Raw genomic sequence first — 18,673 nt, 5'->3', positions numbered from 1 at the left:
CAGAAAATAGACTGCAGATTGATTACAGCAAGTGTGAACTTGCTCTAAATATGTAAATATAAAGGCATTGATAACAATATTTATGACAATTGGTTTTGTCAGAATGAAGCATTGATACTACATACTAACATAAGTGACAGGGGCAACTCCATGGAAACCTTCTGGCTGTGCTTTATGAAATGCAAACTACCGGATCTCTGTTCTCTTCCAAGTGTGTAGCTTGTGATTATTACAGAGCACTAGTATCAATACTGAGAAATCTGCAGTTATGGGATGATCGTTTCTTCTCTGGAAATGATTCTGCAAGATTTCAACTGATTTCAGTTACATTATTCTACTTTATTCCTATTTGCAGTTCCCATCAAAAATCATTATTTATTGGCATATTTCTGTGACCCACACAGTCTGGCACTTACTTTTCCAGCAGTTAAATACTGTGCCGGGTTATGGCAGATTTGTGAAGGATTTCTTATTTTATATACTTGTTAACAATATAGGCCCACAAGGCCCAAGAGCCTATTTTGAAAGGTGACCCAGGAAAGTACAGTTGTGTACCTACCATAAATGTAGATGTTCGACTGTATTCACTGTTGCAGCCATTACTCTTGGATTATCCTGCTGGCAGGCTACCCTCAGTTGGCCAGAATTCCAAAGTCTAGGTCCAGCGTCAGTTGCTGTTGCCTCTTCCCTGACATCAGTGCGCCAGGGGTATAAAAGATGCAGCCGACGCCATTTTTTTCAGTTTTTCTTGCCCCAGATGTCAGGTGCCCCCAAATTGGTAGGCTGAAAAATATGCCAGTAAAAATGCATGCACAAAAATAACATTTCCTTCATCTACAAGCAAATACACCAAATAGGTTGTATAGGATAGAGAAGTGCAGATAAGACCCAGCAAAGAAAAGGGGGATGGTGGGTGGGTAACCTGGACTGCAACAGGGAATACACTTGAACATCTACATTTATGGTAGGTACACAACTGTACTATGTTCATCGTGTTTCACTGTTGCAGTCATTACTCTTGGGTTGAATCCCAAAGTTGAGGATGGGTGGCTGGGCTAAATAGGATTAGGAAAGGCTATGAGGCCCTGCAGGACTGCAGTGGCAAAGCCTGCTCTGGACTTAGAGTAAAGAGGTAAGTGGTAGCGCTTTGTGAAGGTGTGCACTGAACTCCAGGTTGCAGCCTCTAAGATATCTTTGGTTGGTACTCCTCTGAGGAAGGCTGCTGAAGTGGCTGCTGCTCTGGTGGAGTGAGGCCTAATGCCCTTAGGCACTGATTTGCCATGTTGAAAATAGCAGAAGCAGATGCAATGGCCTATCCATTTAGAAATAGTCTGTTTTGAGATGGCCTTTCCTTGTGATCCCGCAGCATATGACACTAAAAGTTGCTCAGTCTTTCTGAAAGCTTTAGTTCTGTCCATGTAGAAGCGTAACTGCCTGTGTATGTCCAAAGAATGCAGAATTTTCTCACCCTTGTTCTGTGGTTTTTGATAAAAGGTAGGCAAGTGAATGGTTTGGTTGAGGGCCACACTGGACACCAACCTTAGGCATAAATGCAGGGTTTGTCCTCAGAGAAACCCTGTCTGGATGAAAAATGATGAAAGGTTCCACAACCATTAGTGCTTGTAACTCAGAAACTCATCTTGCAGAGGTTATTGCTTGAAGCAGAGCTGTTTTCCAGGATAATAATTTTATATCTGCTGTTGATGCTGGCTCAAAAGGAGGCAGTGTGAGTTTTTCCAAAACATAATTGAGGTCCCAGGCTGGAATTGGTGCTCTCCTTGGAGGCCTAATATTTTTGGCCCTTCTGAGGTACTGCCTTATTAAAGGATGAGAAAAGATAGGTGGTTCCATATTGTAGTGGGCTGAAATGGCAGAGGCATAAATCTTAATTGATGAGAAAGAAAGGCCTTTGTTCAGCATCTCAGTTAGGTATTGTAAAATCTGAGGGATATTTGGTACACACGTGTCAGTGCCTTGTTCCTGGTTCCAAGCACAGACTCTCTTCCATTTTTCTGCATAAGATTTTCTGGTACTGGGCCTCCTGGCCTCCAAGATAACATCCATAACAGCTTTTGAAAGAGGAGTGTTCTGAATGGCTACATTATCCACCATGCTGCCAGATTTAAGGTACTGAGTTGGCTGTGCAGGCTCTGATTGTTTTGTTGGGTCAGCAAGTGAGAAGTTTGAGGCAATATCCATGCTGGACCTTGAGACAAGCTCCTTAGGATTGGGTACCAGTGCTGGCGTGGCCAATCTGTGCAATCAGTATCATTTTTGGCTTCTCTTGTCTGACCTTTAGGAGTACCCTGGGAAGGAGAGGCCATGGCGGAAAAGCATATACTGATAGATTTTTTCAGCTGAAGGATAGGGCATCCACTTTCCATGCTTGCTTGTGGTAAATCCTTGTGCAAAATCTCTGCAATTGGCAGTTGTGAGGAGAGGCAAATAGATCTATGTCTGGGCATCCCCATTTCCTTATTATCATGCTGAAGACTTGTGGATCCAGTTTCCATTCGTGGGGATCCATGAGGTTTCTGCTTAGTTCGTCTGCCAGAGTATTTGTTTTTCCTGGCAGGAATTGTGCTTGCAGATGAACTTGAAAAGCCAATGCTGTGTCCCATAAGGTCATTGCTTGTCTGCAGAGGGGGTAAGAATGTGTACCTCCCTGCTTGTTTATGTACCACATGACCGTAGTGTTGTCTGTCTTTATCAGTAACTGTCCTGAGTGAAGCAGGTCCTTGAAAGCTGTCAGGGCATTTTGAACAGCTAGCATCTCTTTTTGATTGATGTGAAGATGCATCTGGTTTGCGGGCCATGTGCCCTGAATACATTTTCCTGCCATATGGGCCCCCAGGCATAATCTGATGCATCCATTGTCAGTGTCTGTCTGGCTGTGGGTAAACTGAATGGCAGACCCTTGTTGTGGTGACAGGCTTCTGCCCACCATTGAAACTCCTGTTGCAGACATTTTGCTTTTTTCAACACCTCTTCTGCTTTAGTACCAAACAAAGTATTATGCTGTAATGGTGCATCTAATAATTTTGCTTTAACATGATCAGGCAAATTCTGTTCCTTTAACCAAGCATGCCTTCTAATAACAGAACCTGTAACAGCGGCCCTGCAAGAGACCTCCAGTGAATCATAACCACATTGCAAAGTATGCTTTCCCACTTGTTCAGCTGCATGCAATTTCTTGTTCTCTGAACATTCAGTATTTGTCAACAATTTCTGTTTAAGCAGTGACATTAAATATTGCTGATATTTAAGCATATGAAACTGACAATTTAAAGCCCTTACAGCCAGGGTAGCAGAAGTGTAGACTTTTTTCCCCCATCAGAGGGGACAGGGTTTTTTGCAGTGGAAGCTTTAACCCCTTTGGGACCCTGAGATATAGTTTCTGGGTCAGCAGTGGGGTTTTTATATAGGAATTTATGAGAATCTGGGACCCTGTAGTATCTGTCTGGCTTAGCAGGTGCAGGGGGTAAAGAGTCAGGGGACAGGCCGGACTCTGAAAATACATCATCTACAATGTCTAGAACAGGTGGAATAGCAAGGGGTCTGTGCTGAGGAAGTAGCAGAAAGTCTCTGAGCCTTTTCTTAGATTTAGAATAATCTTGGCTCTCCCAGTGAAAATGCTCCCTCATGGTATGCAGGGTTTCCCCAAAAGAATAATCCTCAGGAGGAGAGGCTGAAGGAATAGATTCTTCAGCATCAGAATCCTCATAGGGAAGCATGGAGTAATCCTGTTCAGAAGAGGAATCAGAGGAAATAGAAACCTGATCAGAAGAATCATACTTCTGTCTCTTGCCTAGGCCTCTTATCAGGAGCGGGATGTGTACCCCTGATCAAAGTAATTAGGTCTTCGGCCATTTTGAGCATCTGTTTTTTAGGCATGGAAATCTGAGTAGGAGAATGCTGTACTTGTTTCTTTGTCTTTAGAGCTGCTTTAGTCTTTGTCTTTGAAGCTGAAGATGACTTAATATATAGTTGTGTAGGTCTGAAGACACCCTCAGAAGCCGATGCCTGCTCGGTGGCTCCGGACCCACCTGAGGGAATGATTTCTGAGTGTCCAATACCTTGAGTATCCAGAGGCCCAGTTGGCTCCATGTGGGAGTCGGAAGCAGCCTGTAGCTCTGAGGTAGCGGGTGCCAGGGGCTGCGAAAGCGTCTCACTGAGAACCAGCGACTGGCCTAGCAGAGGCCTCGTCGTCGGTTTTGGACCTCGGATGCCTATCCTTTTCCTTGTCCTTGCGTTTTTTGTAAACTCCGGTTGTCGGCTGGTCCAACGGCACTATATAATTAAATCTTCGGCCAAAGTAATGAAATGCAAAATCGAACCGATGCTTAATAGTGCGTTGGTTAAATCTAGCACAAAACCAATAGCTAGCAACATTGTGATCAGGGCTAAGGCAAGGAATACAGTAAGAGTGAAAATCCTTATGAGGTATTTGCTTCCCACAAGAAATACAATTGTTAACTTTTTCTGACATCGGTCTGGAGCAAGAAAAAAGTTTCCCCAGTGGGGTACTTAGCTTTAATGAAGACTTCGGTTCTGTAATTCGGATTTGAAAATCTCAGGAGTCAGCCGACCAGCACTTGCGAACTGCTTTTGCTTCGGGCACCGCGCGGCAAGAAAGACTGAAGAAAATGGCGTCAGCTGCATCTTTTATACCCCTGGTGCACTGACATCAGGGAAGAGGCGACAGCAACCGATGCCGGACTTAGACTTTGGAATTCTGGCCGACTGAGGGTAGCCTGCCAGCAGGATAACCCAAGAGTAATGACTGCAACAGTGAAACTCGATGAACATCACTGGTTTATTTAAATGATTTTCTTCTGATCACACAATATGTAGGTGGATACTAAGGGAATTAAATCTAGGATGAATTTTACCAGCTTTTTATAGCTTTAAATTTCAGTGCTGTGGAGGATATCAATGCCTATTATTCATAGGACAAATTAAGGATTAAAATCCTAATCTACTGTTGGGTATGATAGGCTCAAAATGGGTGAGTCAGTGATACTTAACAAAATACACTTCATACGAAGTATTTTTTCTTCTGAGTTATATACCTAGTGATACAGCTTAAATCTATGGAGACATATTTACCCTTACTTTTAGAATACATTTCTAGTCCTCAAATTGAACAAGTTTAAATATGGCAATTCTTCTGCCTATACTTTGACAAACTTCAGACAGCTCGTATTGTGGGGGGGTGAGCTCTCTTGGGGTACTCATTAGAAGAAGACAATAAGTGTTGAAACTCTTACTCAGTTTTGCAAGCTGAATCACTACAGATTTCTTCCCATTTAAAATCCAAATATTCTGTTAGGTTTAAGATATTGATGTGGAGGACCTATGAAGCAAAATATCTGTACCACGTTACAACAATGGATGTAGGCATACTGCTCAACTTGTTCGCACAAGAAATCTGGATAAAGCCAAGAATAATGGGGATCAAAGGGTCAAAATGAGGGACAGATAAATACATACTCTTATAAACTTAGAAAAGTGTGGCAGTTTTTGAAAACATGAAGTCGGATACTCAAATGTCTGCCATTAAAGGCTTATTGTGCCTGCTTATTTGAACTGTTTCTTTTTGAAACTGGTGAGCCTTGTTTGCTGTAGCATAGACTATATTCAGGCCTGCTGAATCTAGCTTTGTTTGTATAACTTCGGCACTAATCCAGGCCATCTTTTTTGGAGAAGGTTCCTCTGCACCCTAGTGGCAGGAGTGTGCAGTTAGAACTTGTCTGATTGAAGACTGCTGGAAAAGGGCTCAGTTTTGAGCTTTTTTACTGGTTAATTGGGAATTTGTTTAAATCAGTTTGCTCATTTTCTATTGTTATAAAAAGTTGTACTTTATTTATCTGCTTTTACTTTATTTGTGTTTCTTCCTACTTTATTACTTTATTTTTGCTTTTGCTGCCTGTTCTTAAAAGTACTTAATTGCATTTATTCTGCTGCATTTATTACTGCTTGTTAGTAGCCTGATTAAACTGTAATTGTTATTCTAAGCCTTTGGATTAAACACTTGGGCTTCAGACCAGTTGTTTTACATTAAGAAGGTTTGCGGTCTTCACTGTTGTGGAAGAACAGGTAGCTTACATCCTTCTAAGTTGGGAGTTGCTGATTAAAGGCTTAGTGTATGTTATTCTAAAAGTGTATTAGATCTGGTTTAAGCACTTGGGCTTAGGGCCAGTTATTTTACATTAAGAAGGTGTGGTCTGCACTCTTGTGGGATGAGAGGGTAGATCCTACCCTTCTGAGCTGGGAGTTTCTGGTTAAAGGCTTATTGTGCCTGCTTATTTGAACTGTTTCTTTCTGAAATTGATACGCCTTGTTTGCTGTAGCACAAGACTAGATTCAGACCGGCTGAATCTAGCTTTGTTTGTATAACTTGAGCACTAATCCAGGCCATCATTTTCTGGAGAAGGTTCCCCTGCACACTAGTGGCGGCAGTGTGCAGTAAGAACTTGTCTGATTGAAGACTGCTGGAACGGGGCTCAGTTTTTAGCTTTTTATTGGTTAATTGGTTATTTTTTTTAAATCAGTCTGCTCACTTGCTACTGTTATATTAAAAAATATACACTTTATGCATCGCCGCTAAGCTAGGGTTAAAATATTCCCGGTGCCATAAAGTCTGCTCTTCAAATTTTCCCTTAGAACTAGCCAGTTTATTTTTGTTTTAGCACTCAAATCTGTTTCGTTGAGCTCAGTACTTGTTCAGAACTCATTGTAATCACTAAGTAAGCTACAAATTACTACAGAACTCAACTTTCCTTACTTGTCCAGAGGAAAACAGTTTTTAGTACTTAATAAATAAGCACCTATCCAGGCATGTCTCTGGCTCAGCTCTCAGTATTTTCTCCTATCTACCTGATGAATTTGGGCATCTTGGGGCAATGCAGCAATTGCCTCATGTACACAGACAACCCTCTCCTCCTACCACCTAACACTACAACCTGTGATATATGCACTTATATAGCCAAACTGGAAACAAAGCTCTCTTCACTCAAGACTGGACTAGACAGTCAAGAGGAGAGGGTAAACACTTGCACCACACCACCCTCATCACATAGTTCCTCAAAACCTACACCACCAAAAGACACACATAGAAACACAAAACACACACTTACATTCACGGAGGCTCTCAATAAAAATCTGCCCAAGCAACAGAGACCTCCAAAGCAGAAATGCAAGCAACCACTACCCCCCCAACACAACCCAAATGACAATAGCCCACGAACTCAGTGTGCCGCCCAACCACAGCCCATAAGGCAAAACAATGCACCCAACACTCTAGTCATAAGTGCTCACCAGGCTAAACAAGGAGAAAGTTACTCTCAGCTGCCTGTCAGTTGCCAGGATCTGCCACATAACGCATGCACTCAGGTCACTCCACAACAAGTGCAAATATGACTTTGTCATTGTCCATGTTGGTGTGAATGACCTGAGATGTACCTCCCTGGACTACATGAAAAGAGACATGGAGAAGCTGTCTGATCTTGTAGCCCAGGCAGGTATGGTCCTAGCTCTGAGTAGCATCCTGCCATCACCCAGAATTATACCACAGTACAAGGACAAAATGATTGACTTCAACAATTGGCTAAGCTTCTGGTGTCATTCTAAGGGGATCCAGTGTATGTCTGCCTGGGATGACATGATCGACAGACCATAATGCTTTGCCAGAGATGGCCTGCACCTGTCACCCTTGGGATTCCAGATACTAGCTAAGGCTCTTGCCACCCCTATAGTGCCTTTCTTCGGCAAGGTTCCAATGACAAATTCACCACTGTAACAGGTACAAGCAAGCAAAATCTGAGGGTAATGCTACTCAATGCTAGAAGTCTAAACCTCAAAATGCACTCACTCGAGGCACTCCTTAAAATGGAGAACATTGACATCTGTGCAGTGACAGAGACCTGGTTCAAGGCTCCAGAGAGCACCCCTGCATTACCAGGCTATAATTCATACCACACCTTTTGGCTACCTAACCTGGACCGAAACACTACAGGTAGAAGCGTGTCCATATTAATTAAGGATAACCACACTTCTAGGCTAGTTGCTCAGCATAATGCATCCGAGATTATCCAAGTGGAACTAACTCTGGGCAAAACCACAATCCAAATTGTAGCTTGCTACAGATCCCCCACCATGCCCCAGGATTCCCACTCCTAATTTCTTGATACACTGGAAAATATTAGGGTACAACCTAACACCCTAATAATGGGCGATTTCAACTACACCACCATTAACTGGGAAAACTACTCATGTACCAACTCTTTTGCTCAACATTTTCTGGAATTCATAAATTCCAATGGCTTGGATCAACTTATCCACACCTCCACCAGGGCCAGCAATATCCTAGACCTGGTCATTACCAACATGAGTGACCGGTGTTCCACACCAGAGGTCAATTCCTCATTGGTCAGATCTGACCACAACCTAATCACCCTAAACATCCACATCCCGCCCCCACCCCCCATTAGGGAAACCATCGTAAAAAAATTCTACAAAACCAACTTCATGCTTCTTAAGACAGAAGTGGCAAACTTCACGATGCCCATGCACACGGATAATAGAGGTACGAGTGCTGAATCCTACACAAATGCACTTTATAAGCACTTACACAAGTGCATGGATCGTGCTATCCCTAACAGAACCAAGATGCTATCCTCCAAAAAAAGGAAGCCAATCTGGTGGTCCCCTGCCATAAACAAACTTTACAACAGAAGAAAGAAACTGCTGCAAAAAAGAGTAAAATCCCATGATTGGAGGAATGCCCTGGTCAGCTCAGTAAGAAGCTGAGATCCCTCATAAAATCCTCCAAAGCTAGTTACGAAAACAAGATCACCACTGTTTCAAAAGACAACCACAAAGCTTTTTATAGCTATGTCAAAAATCTCAATGGCAAAACTCAGATCTGCTCTGAGTTACAGCACAATGGCACTAAATATACAGAACTAACTGATATTGCCAACATCCTGGCAGATAGGTTCATTGCTAACTTTACCCCCTCTCACCCCCTAAAGGGCCCATTTCTATACCGGAAGAATGCAAAGTTCCTTTAATCACACTCTCCAAAGCCAAGAACACAGCATCCATGGGACTTGACAACATCCCAGGCTGTATTCTACATGAACTACAGAATGAATTGGCACCCCACCTAAGTACCATGTTCAGTCATAGCCTCACCTCAGGTTTTGTGCCCACTGAATGGTGCACAGCGACAGTTATCTCACTCCACAAAAAGGGATCCACCACGGACCCTGGGAACTACCGCCCCATTAGCCTGACGAGCCTGGTCTGCAAGGCCACGGAACGTATCATCATGGAACTTATAAACAAAGACATTGGTAATCTCCATTCTCTGGACACCACATAATTCGGGTTTGTAAAAGGCAGATCCTGTGTCCTACACCTGATAGACTACTTTGAAGCAGTCACCAAAGCCGTAGATAAGGGTAAGGTGGTTCACACAACCTATCTAGATTTTTCCAAAGCTTTCGACACCATCCCCCACTCTGGAATTATAGATAAACTCACTAAACTAGGTATAAATCCCTATGTCACAATATGGGTTGCTAACTGGCTCACTGACAGAACCCACACTGTGAAAGTAGCAGACTCCAAATCCGACTTCAGACCAGTGACAAGTGCAGTACCACAGGGTTCAGTCCTGGGTCCTCTCCTGTTTGGTATCTACTTCTTTGTGAAGTACAGACTAACACAGAAGGTCTTTGGCTAATGAAGTTTGCAGATGACTGCAAACTAGGAGCCATAATCGAAACTCCTAATGATGTGGACATCCTACAAAAGGGCCTCACTGAGACAGATGCCTGGTGTCAAAGCCATAGCCTCAAGTTCAATGCCAAAAAGTGCATTGTCATCCCTTTTGGTAAAAACTCTGTACCCATGAATGACCACATAGGCAGTAGTCTACTTAACACTGAAAATGTGATAAGAGACCTTGGGACACAGGTGGACAGTAGTCTCTCCTTTGATAATCACATCGCCACAGTAGTCAGGAAATCCTTCTATGTGGCACACCTCATCACAAAAGGTTTCTCATCCAGGAAAAAAAAGGTAATTGTTCCTCTCTACTCATCACTCATTAGACCCATTATAGAGTATAATGCCCCTTTTGGTATGCACCTCACAAGACTTCTACAACAACTGGAAAGGTCACAGAAATACCTCACAAAGAGGATTACCAGCCTCAAACAGATGCCCTATACAGATCATCTCAAAAAACTCCAACTTTACTTCATCGCATATTGCCTACTCAATGGCAATCTCTGCCTAACATACAAAGCTATGTCAAACCCAGAGCTGTTGGACATGCTACACTTAAAGAAATCCCAATCCCTCCAAGATACACACTCTAGGGAACTAAACCTTGTCACTACAATAAACAGAACATGCTGGAGGGATAGATTCTTGTCCCAGAGACTTCCCATACTCTGGAACAAACTACCTATCTATATCAAACAAAGCTCCTCATTAGCACTCCAACAAAAAAATCTTGATGATTGGATTGGAAATAGGAAATTCACGCCGGGGATCACTTCTGTGGCTCTGCTCGACAGGGGCACAGGAAAATATTTTCCTTGGATGGCGAAAGCCAGGGTACCTTTTTGGCTAGGCTTATATAGGCCCTAGGGCCAATAGTCTAGTACCTACCTATGAACCTATGAACCTATTAGTGATTAAATCCTCAATGATTTGTCAGAAATCTACAAATTTTATGAGGGACAGACCAAAAATATGAGGAAAAAATATAGACAGTCTGCAAAAATCTGGGCAATTGAAAGTTATGGATATAGGGCCATGCAAAGCAAGCAGGATTCATGTAATACATGTAGGAGCATGCAAAGCAAGTAGGACTCATGCAATGTATGTAGGACCGTGCAATGCATGTAGGGCCATACAATCAATGTAGGACCATGCAACGCATACAGAACTATGCAGTGCAGCCAGTATGATTCTCAGCTTTCTAATGCTCACCGAAATCAGATTGGGATGTTTTTATGGCTACAATAGGGGTCTCAGGTTGGATCAGACAGCAAACTGCAATAAGCCCATATGTTTCTGCTTGGTGGGTAATCTATAAACTGTATGGTTAAGAAGTTGGTGGACAATAAGTTTTGAGGCACTAGGGCACAGATGGCAAGAAGCGCATATAATGAGCAAAGAACTCATCTGGAAAAATAATCTTCCTATGTATCTATCTGATCTGCTACCTAGACAGGAGGGAAAGTTAGAATGACAAAAACTGTCCTGGTACAGTCTCAGGTAGAAATATCTAGTCACATGTACTCCATAAGATGTGAAATTCTGTGTAACACAGATCAGTGGCACTTCTGTCTGACATCATACCAGAAAAGCTGACTCACTGGCTATCAGATATAGAGACAAGTCTGTCCCTCCAGCAGGTTATATTGTGTATCCACAAGTCAAATGGTAAAAGGGTTACTCACCCTAAAAACCTTAATCCAGTATGTGACATTAATAGAACCTGCTGCTGTTGGGACAGATTTGTCTCCCAGAGGTTACCTCACCTTGGAACAGACTTCCACTTCATGTCAAACAGAGCACTTAATTGGCCCTCTTCAAACTCATTCTGGACGATTGTAAATTCACCCTGCGGGTTCCACCTATGTCCATCTTGGACAAGGGCAATAGGTGCTAATTGTGGAAATAAGGGGGCCATGAGCCTGGTAACTTCCTATGATCCTTTCTATGATCCTATGAAGTGCCGACATTTCCATATGAAGGCAACTGAAAGTCATGGCACATGACATATCTGAAATGCCGAATACTGAAATCCTCCAAAAAGAGAGAGAGAGAGAGAAAGACCAAAAACACAGGATAAGAAGAAATCTCAGAAATCACTATTCTCTGTAAAACTTCTTTTTGAGAGGGGGCAAGCCCCTCCCCCACGCAGCATTCCCCCACACCTCTGAACTTATATATAGCAACTACAAGACTGCCATACCCTGGAGAAAAGGGAATATTTCAAGAAATGGCATCTTGGACTTAATATATGTAAGTCCATTCTTTCAGCCATTCAGTCTCCTTATTTTGGAGCTCACTGTAGCAGGTCTCGACATTTCAAATAGTTACCTTTCCAGCTTATCTTCTTTACTGCTCTCTTCTTTTTGTACAGTATACCTTCACATTTCTATCAGCACCTGTTACCCATGTTTTACCAAGAGTACTCACATAAGTAATGCACATTTTTATCTTGGGGAAGGATATTTTGCTTACATCCAGCTGCCAAACACTTCAGATGCTTCTAGTGTACCTTGCAGTTCTACACATACAAGTGATCCCCAAACGTTTATTAGTGATCCCTAGTCTTGTCAGGGTACATGCTCTCTTGACACTCTTACAATTTACTGTACCCTTTAATTTTATGATGCTCTGATGTTTTTGAAAAAGAACTAAAACAAGCTGATAAAGTCCAGAGATGAAGGGTAGTTTGTCACCTCTGTCTATTCGGGTCTACTTTATTAACTCGAACGTTCAAAAGTTCGAATGCATAAAGATCGACACATATACATCAAACTCTTAAACGTTTGAAAGTTAATAAAGAAAAAAATACACAGAAAAAAAAAGATGTAGGCAGGGGGGCAAGCCCCCTTGCACCCCCCTAAACCCCCCGCTACTTAAATATACCAACTCCGAGATCGCACTACATTGAAGTAAATCTCCACCTATGGAGATTTCCGTTTACAGTTTTCAACGACTTGCACTTTCGATGCATATGGTTTGATCCATATGTATTAGTGGTTTTACGCTTTTGCGTAAATAAAGTAGACCCATCTATTCAAAGATAGAATCAGTGAGCACAACATGGCAACTCTGCTAAAAGGGATGTTTTATTCAAAACAACCTTTTTACTTGAGAGTACTTGCAAAGACAAGCTTTTTCCCCAGGATGCAGCAGTCATACAGATATCTATTTTAGTTAGTGAAATATGATGCCTGTAGTCTCCCAGACACTTGCCTTCAGCAAACCTGCTAGACACTGCTAGAAACAACCACAAAACAACTTTGTGCTTCTGATATTTTTCAGAGTATCTCATCTAAGCACTCTGACCACTTACAGGTTCTTCTATAGCAACTTGTTAAAATATGACTTGTTTGCATTCAAACATTCTGCTCACTGAAACCTATAACAGCATTGTGTGCTAATTCATTTATTGCCCGTTAAGTACAACTGGAAATGAACAGCAGAAGGCTGATAAATATCAGAGAAAGGCACAAACACAGTAAGCAATGGCATCAAAGAGACTTTACACAAGGAGAATCATTAATTCAGTACATATTTCACAGTACAAAAAGTTAATTTATTTATCAGTGTACATATTTATTTGAAGAACAAGGTATCAAAGGTACTCCACCAGCTTCTAGAAAGTGACTCAGTACATGACACAAAGAAATTCTACCAGGTTGCAAGACAAAGACAGAAAGATGAAGATAGTCATCAGACACATCATAAGAGATGCCAGTAACAACCGACTTACCAGTCACCAGGACAGCAAAGGCAGACTGAAGGAGTAATTTCAGCAATTTCTGAATGAAGAAAAACCGCAGAAGCTGTACTGCCCCAGATACAGCCCACGAGAAAGAAGAGGAGGAGCCCACCATTGAAGAATTAAGAACAGCACTAAGGAAAATGAAGCAGCAGGCTCAGATGAGGTTGTGGCACATATGATAAGGATGTGGGGTGAGTTAAGTGGAGAAATAGCTATTGAGTGTACTCATAGCAGTAATGAGAGAAAGTCATATCCCAGATGACTGCAGAATAAGCATACTAGTCTTAGTATGCAAGAACAAAGGGGGCATCCACAATTGTGGGCAGTACAAAGATATCAAATTCCTGTCACACTGCATTTAAATTCTGCCCTGACAGAGCTGCTACACATCTGCAAGTCAAACAGTATGAGTGCCCCCCAATCTAGGGATCAAAACTTAGTCAACGACTCAAACAAAACATGCTAGAGAGACAGATATGTGTCTCGGAGGTTGCCCCTTCTTGGAACATGCCTCCTATTCACATTAAGCAGAGCCCTTTCCTGGCCCTCTTCAAGCACAGCTTTGATCAATGGATGGGGAATCACAAATTCACACCTGGAGTAGTACCTATGTCTCTTATGGACAGAAGCAATCTGTAAGATACTTAATGCAAAGGCACATATCCATGCCATTGTCTTGCCCCTAGGGACTATATGTCAGGTAAAATCTGGTTATATTGGCTAGGTGTGCAAGGGCCCTTAAGTCGTTTGCCTAGTAATCTCCTATGAACCTATGAACCTATGGAGCAGAAGACTGGTAAATGAATACACAAAGTAGTAGAAATTAAGATGGGAGATACGGAGATTGGATTCAGATCTGGATGAAGCACAACTGACCTACTGTTTGCAGTGCCAGGTAGCTGATAATAAGCTAGGGATGAGGAAATAGTACAACTGGGCATTCCTAGATTTGGAATAAGCATATGACAAGGTCCCAATAAAACTGACTTGGGCAGTCCTGCGATAGTTTGAAGTCCCAGAAACATTGGTAGAATTAGTGCTGGCTATGTACAAAGACTCAATGACTCAAGTACAAACAGTGTTTGGACTCTCAGAGGGGTCCTGAATGTGACTGGGTATGAATCAGGGTTCATTTCTGAGCCCACTGCTGTTCATACTGGTGATGAGCTACACTAGCAAACAGGTTGGAAGGGGCAGATCAACAAAGTTGCTGTATGGAGATGATGTGCTATTGCAGACAGACAATGAGCAAGAACGTCAGCAAAGTATAGTGGAATGGAATGCAAAACTAAAGGCACATGGGATGAAACTGAGTGCAGATTAGACATGTTTGTTTGTATCTTTTGGCTTTTCCTGGTTAGGGGTCGCCACAGCGGAATTCTGGTCTGCTAATGATTGGTAGTGGATTTTTATGTACCGGGTTACCAGCCCTGACGCACAACCTTCAACAAAGGCACGCCCCATTCATGTATGCCTCCACACAGAAGACGCTCTAGCTGAGAATCGAACAGGACAACGTCTTGCTATAAGGTGACAACGCTACTGCAGCACCACCACCGCAGGGACAGCAAATAGGGGAAATCAGAAGAAGCTGAGAATTGAGATAAAAGGGAAAATAGTGGAATAGGTTTACAACCTCAAGTATCTGGGAGGGTTGGTTGAGATGAAGGAAAGTCTGAATGAGGAGATAAAAAGCTGGAATCAGAGGGGCTGCAGCCAACTGGTGCAGTGTGTCAGGTGTAGTGTATTACAGAAGAATGCCAGAGAAGGTGAAAATGAATGTGTACAAAACAGTGGTACAACCAGTACTACTGTATGGTACAGAAACCTGGGCAGTGAGGGCAGAGCAGTTGAAGAAGCTAGAGGTGATGGAGATGGAGTGGCTGAGATGGGTGCTAAGATGCACATTATGGGACAGACGAAGAAATGAGGACATCAAAGCAGAAGCTCAAATATTTCCAGTTGCAGAACATGTTAAATAGAACAGACTGTGGTGGTTTGGACACATGTACAGGAAAGCAAAAGTCAATCTGGTGAAGAAGATTTGGGACAGACAGGAAGAAAGCAAGATGGACCATGGGCATCCAGCAAAGAGATGGATGGATTGTGTGAGAGAAGATCTGCTGTCTAAGAAGGTAGGAGAGTAGCAATGAATTGAGAGAGAGATAAGGTCAGTCAAAGCAACACACCAACACCATGTAGAAAAAGGGAAAACAGGATGTTGATGTTGATGATGATAATTATACCCATTTAAATTTGTTTACCAAAATAACAGATTGATCCAAATGGGATCTATTTCTAGTATATCCTGGGCTCCAAAAGAATCATGAAAAAGCAATACACTACATATCCAAATACAGTAAACCTTCAAATAAAATCATAATCGCATAATAACACCATTTTAGAAACAAACATATGCATATCTGTAAAGTTTAAAAGTGACATTAGGTCCATTTCCCATCATTCTACATATATTTCAGCTACCCAAATATAGGCAAATTGCATTAATTTATTTAAATAATCAGAGGATTGGAATTTACTAGAAAATGGCAAAAGAGCCAAAGTTTTGGGAGCAAATAACTAGAGAGGGAAAGGAAACAGAGAGAGAGAGATGACAGCCAGCAGAAGTTTGGACTGCAGGTTAGAGACTGCTTTCCCTACCATGGACAAAGAGAAAGTGATAGAAATGTGTTAAGTGAAAGACCACCTTTGGGAGAGTTTTTAGTTGAGTCTAGAATAGAAGCTGCTGTTAAAAAAGGGATAATTAATTAGTGGGGCTTGTGACAAATGAAGGTACTGCCAGCACAGCTAGCTGGAATTTTGTAAATAATAAGTCATTTGTGAATATCAAACTAATTTATGTAAGATGCTTGTGTTACAAGTGTATAAGAACTGTATGTCATGTGTATATCAAACTGCTTTGTACAGACTTATGTGTTGAAAAGGTATTTGTAAAGTGCTTGCGTTTGGACTGTATCCACAGTGTGCCTACTGCAGAGAACAGAAATGTACACACACTGTTGTAACTGTTTAAATTTGTCTATTTTAACAGGAGAAACTGGAGGGTTAATGTCAGTCCAGCAAACTTTAGAAAAATATCTGAAATTAAATCACTTTACAGGCTATACCATAAACAGGCTATCTCAAGGCAGCCAGAAACACAAAGTCTGTATTAGGAAGCTTTCTGTATATTCTTTGGGGTGAATTAATTGCCACTCAGGAAGAGTGGAACTGTTAGTTATTTTACAACCTCCAGAAGCTCAACAGATCTGAGCAAAAGCCCTTGTGTGTGTATTTTTATGGGTAGGTGCTAAATACTGCCAGCTGCCAGCAATGGGGGTTTTGCCAGGGAACTAGAAGTCAGATGACAAGAAGTGATGTCATTCTGAAAGCTATCCCAGCAGTAATATTTAAGATATTATTTTGAGAAGTCTCTTAGTGGGACAGAGTATTCTGTATTCTGTTTTGGACCTGGCAAAAAGAACCATTCACCACATCATCTGCCTTGCTTTATTAAGTACATCACCAGAGAATAGCATAATTCTCTTATATTCAGTCAGGAATATAGCGAAGCTTAGTTTAGATATTTTTCTTTATTTGTTTGAGACTGTCCTTCAATGTTGTTTTAAATATTTCCTGTGATTTTGAACTCTGATGTCACTGTGAATATATACTTAGTATTTTCTCATTCTTTTATTATTTATTATTAACTATATTTAAACCTTTCATTGTGGCTGATCTTTGTAGAGATATTTAAGTTTTGAGAGTATTTGCATATTTATTTGGTGACACTGTGTGGGCCACTCCTAATAGCCTTGCTCTTGGTCAAACTATATTACACAGTATGATTGAATACCCTTTGTTAAGGGCCTTAAAGTAGCTGTCAAGGGGTTCTGGTGGCAGTGGTAACTATGTTATAGTCTATGCAAAAGGGGCCTATGCCAGTCTTTCCTGTGTGTGTGTGTGTGTGTGTGTGTGTGTGTGTGTAAATCAAATCTCCAAGAGTCTGTGTGTCAGCTACTTGGGCAGGGACACGAAGCACTGGTTGGACAGAGAGAGTGTTGGAGGACTTGGCTTGGAACCCTGACTAAGGACTCAACTCCATATCTGTGCCAGTGGGGAGTCTTATTGGGGATCTGCAGAAAGAGGAACCAGCCTCAGACTGACTGTAGTCACTGTGTGCTCTTAAGGGAAATTGCACTTGATGCAGAAAGCTGCATCTAGAAATACTGTGTGTGTAGTTGTCATTCTCCCAGTGAACATCCCTGCACAGATGCCAGTGGTGAGGACTGAGGCTCCTTGATTACTGGCCCAGAGGTGGGATATCCATGTCACATACTGGTTGGCACTGGTGGGTCATCACAGGGCATATAAAATATTGCAGGAAAACCCTAAGAATCAACCATAGTAGGTTAGAAAATATTGAGAAGAGGGACTGGAAAAGTAATTTACAAAGGAACAAAAGAAGGGCATACGCATTGCTCCAAAGTATACAGCAACGACCAGAAGATTTAGGACTTTGGCTTGGAAGTGTTTATATACCTATTTATATATCCCAAGCAACCTTCAAAGAATTTTTCCACAGGTAGACAGAAAATGCTATAGGTGTGATAGGAAAGAGAGTGGTAACTGGGAACATGTTTTCTGGAAGTGTAATGAGTTGATAGATTTCAAAACTTCCCTACATAGTATTGTGTCAGAAATATTAGGGAAGCAAATGGCTGTAACTATGGAAATGATTCTTTTGAGCTGATATGCAGGATCTGAATTACCTAGACATCATAAGGCCTTAAGTTTAAAGGTTCTGGCTTCCAAGCATCAATTACTAGAAAATGAAAGTCAAAATCCAAGCCAACTGTAACTGAAGTACTGAACACTGTTAACGAGATAAAAGAACTGGAAGTGGAATCTTTAGAAAAGGGAATGAGCAAATTTTATAGGGAATTTGTGGGAACAATATATGCAGAATAATGTTCAGTAGGAGGAGTAAGATTTAAGGGAAGACAAAAAATGAGCAATTTATGTAATGTTGGAATAAATAATAGTTGTTATAAGGAAAGAAAACATATTTATATATATATATATATATTATATATATATATATAAAACATATAATGCTTGAAAAAA

The 18,673-nt window shown here is 41.6% G+C and overlaps 1 protein-coding gene across 1 annotated transcript in view; it reads right to left on the bottom strand.

Annotated features, from left to right (window-relative positions):
* Positions 1 to 18,673, bottom strand: part of ANKUB1 (ankyrin repeat and ubiquitin domain containing 1) — a 554,771-nt gene that overhangs the window by 394,040 nt on the left and 142,058 nt on the right. The gene's annotated exons all lie outside the window — the stretch shown is intronic.

This window comes from Protopterus annectens, chromosome 4.part1, assembly GCF_019279795.1.
Source record: "Protopterus annectens isolate FY-2018-M chromosome 4.part1, PAN1.0, whole genome shotgun sequence".
In the NCBI taxonomy this organism is placed as follows: domain Eukaryota; kingdom Metazoa; phylum Chordata; order Ceratodontiformes; family Protopteridae; genus Protopterus; species Protopterus annectens.
This window is presented reverse-complemented; position numbering and strand designations above follow the sequence as displayed.